The following is a 3,398-nucleotide window of genomic DNA, read 5'->3' as shown; positions in this document are numbered from 1 at the left end:
GTATCGGTGCAGGGAGTGGCTGGGCGGGATAGGAAGACATGCATGTAATCTGCCCGCTGGACTTGGCTGGGTTCTGAAAGGTCAGAGGTCACTCAGGCCACAAACACAATGCAGCTTCATTTTTATGCTCACTATATCATGTGCACACATGGGCAAACGTGTGTGTGTAAAGAGGGCGGAGAGGAGTGATAAAGACCTTAGGATGAATTTAGGGGGGGTGAGGACAGTCTGAGGCCCAATTTACAGCGCAGTTGCAGCCACACCTGTTTGTCAATGGGGTTTAGCACACTTGCACCACCAAATCCCTATTTCCAGTGAGTCTCCTCATTACCAAGAAGCAGAAAATTCAAGCACTTGGGATATGGAAAAAGGTGGAATTTGACAGTAGGAACCACAGATAAGATAAGACTCCTATTCTCAGTAAAGCTGTACACGGGCGTAAAGCTAAAGAATAAACATCATGGGTGTTGTATGTGTGTTTTTAAGGTGGCAATGAACAATGAAATGTTTATGTTTCCATTATAGAGAATCATTTCCCATAGTCCTGATGTGGACTTTGTGCTAAACTGGGGAAAAAATACACTCACTGGAAAAAGTAGGTACGTTTGAGAAAAGCCTGTTTCTGGCATCTCCAAATAAAATAAAACCGTTAAACAGAACAGTTTTCCAGTATTTTAGAAGCAGTATTTTAAAATATCATTATTTTTTTTAATAATGATATAAACTCACAACTTTGAGTTATAAAGTCAGAATTGAGAGATAAACTTGTAATTCTGAGTAATTAAGTCAGAATTTCATTATATAAACTTGCAATTGCGAGTTATAAAGTCGGAATTCCATGATATAGACTTGCAGTTGCAAAGTCAGAATTGCAAGACATAAACTCGCAATTCTGTTAAATAAAGTCACAGTTCTGATGCAATTCTGAGTTCTCACAATTCAGAATTTTTTTCTTGCAATTGAATTAATTAATAATAATTGTCAGAACTCGCAATTGTGAGTTTATGTCATGCAATTCTGAGAAAAGTCAGAATTGTGAGTTTATATTGTAATTGTGAGTTTATAAAATGCAATACTGAGAAAAAGTCAGAATTGTGAGTTTATGTCACAATTGTGAGTTTATATAATGCCATTGTGTGTTTATATCACACAATTCTGACTTCATAACTCGTAATTGTGTTTATATCATGCAATTTTGAGAAAAAAAGTCAGAATTGTGAGTTTATATCATGCAATTCTAAGAAAAGTCAGAATTATGAGTTTCAATTGTGAGTTGATAAAATGCAATACTGACTTTATAACTCGCAATTCTGAGAAAAAAAGTCAGAATTGTGAGTTTATATCGCAATTGTGAGTTTATATAATGCAATTCTGAGAAAAAAGTCAGAATTGTGAGTTTATATCACAAAATTCTCACTTTATAACTCACAATTGTGAGTTTATATCATGCAATTTTGAGAAAAAAAGTCAGAATTGTGAGTTTATATCGCAATTGTGAGTTTATAAAATGCAATACTGAGAAAAAAGTCAGAATTGTGAGTTTATATCACGCAATTCTGACTTTATAACTCGCACTTGTGAATTTATATCATGCAATTCTGAGAAAAAAGGCAGAATTCTGAGTTTATATCGTAATTGTGAGTTTATATCACACAATTCTGGCTTTATAACTCGCAATTGTAAGTTTATATCATCCGATTCTGAGAAAAAAAGGCAGAATTGTAAGTTTAGATCTCACAATTGTGAGTTTATGTCATGGAATTCTAAGAAAAAGGGCAGAATTGTGAGTTAATATCACACAATTCTGACTTTATAATTCACAATTGTGAGTTTATATCACGCAATTCTAAGAAAAGGGCAGAATTGTGAGTTCATATCTTGAAATTCTGACTTTATAACTCACAATTGTGTTTATATCATGCAATTCTGAGAAAAAGAGTTTATATCGCAATTGTGAGTTTATATCACACAATTCTGACTTTATAACTCGCAATTGTGAATTTATATCATGCAATTCTGACTTTATGACTTGCAATTGTGAGTTTTTTATCATGCAATTCTAAGAAAAAAAGGCAGAATTGTGAGTTCATATCTTGAAATTCTGACTTTATAACGCGCAATTGTGAGTTTATATAATGCAATTCTAATTTGCATTTTTAAGCATCACTGAAGTAGTTCGAATGTGCTGTACATTTATATAAAGAAAGAAAGAAATGTATTTAGGAAAAAGGATTTAAGAAATGTATTTACAAAGATGCAATTTATATTATTTTACTAAACTAAGTTCAAACATTTAGGTAGACGCCTTTAGATTAAAATTCCTTTAGTGTTCATGCTATGGATTATTTTATTATTATTATTTTAATATGTTCTTTGAGGTTCACTTATAATGCTAATAAAGTTTTTTTCACAATAAATAAATGAATAAATATTGGCCCTATTGTGCAATGATATCTTGCTTCTGAAATGAATGTATTTACTGTACGTAATTAACATTTGTATTCATTATTTTGAACTCAAGACTCATCAATTCAAAACATGAACATTGCAACTGTAATTTAAGGAACATAAAGCTAATTTCAAGCCAACTAAAAAATGTTTTGTAGCATGCAAAGGATGGCAAGGATGGTAGATTTTCTTGTTGAAAACCTTGCTGAATCAGCCTGTGATCACATGGTCGCTCGTTTTGACTGAAATTACAATAAGAAGAACACAAGGTGTACAAGAAACAATTCACCACAACTCTCATTCTTCTAGATCTTAGGAAGTCTGAATCAAGTTCTGAATAAATCGCTCTGAATCTGACTATGTGGGATCATTGATTTGATTGTCCTGCTGTCATATGTGACTTTCAGACTGAAACCCATCTTAGAAAATGAATCACCAAAGCCGATGATTTACCGTCAGTCTTGGTCTGTACTAGAACATGCTTTTTCTGCTTGATTCTAGTGTGTTTTGTACCTCTAAGTTCATGTAAGGATGTTCCTGGATGTATTCGAATGTATTTGACTAGCATCAGGTGCTCAGTTCATCCCTACGGAGTAAATTATTCAAGCACAAGACCGCACCGTGAGTGTGCATGTGATTTGTGACTGTCATACACACTCAGACGGAGTGACATTGTACACATGGTGTTACTGTGACTTGGATTTGCAATGTCACCATGACCAGCACACCACCTCTCTTGTGACACTAGCTTACTTTCCAATACAGGAAGCAGTGAATGTGGTTCCACATGTCTATCATGGGTAGAAAAGGGAAATCACACTCTCCTCCTAGCCCTTGAACATGTTTTTAAAGAAAGAGGATATTTCATCACCAGTTTGCAGCAGTTCTGCAATACATTGAGGCATGACTGCATAAAGGTGCAGTGTGTGATTTCCACACCACTAGTGGTA

Source organism: Garra rufa, chromosome 20 (genome assembly GCF_049309525.1).
Source record: "Garra rufa chromosome 20, GarRuf1.0, whole genome shotgun sequence".
NCBI classification, from domain to species: domain Eukaryota; kingdom Metazoa; phylum Chordata; class Actinopteri; order Cypriniformes; family Cyprinidae; genus Garra; species Garra rufa.
The sequence above is the reverse complement of the archived record's forward strand: the minus strand, read 5'-3'. Positions refer to the sequence as shown.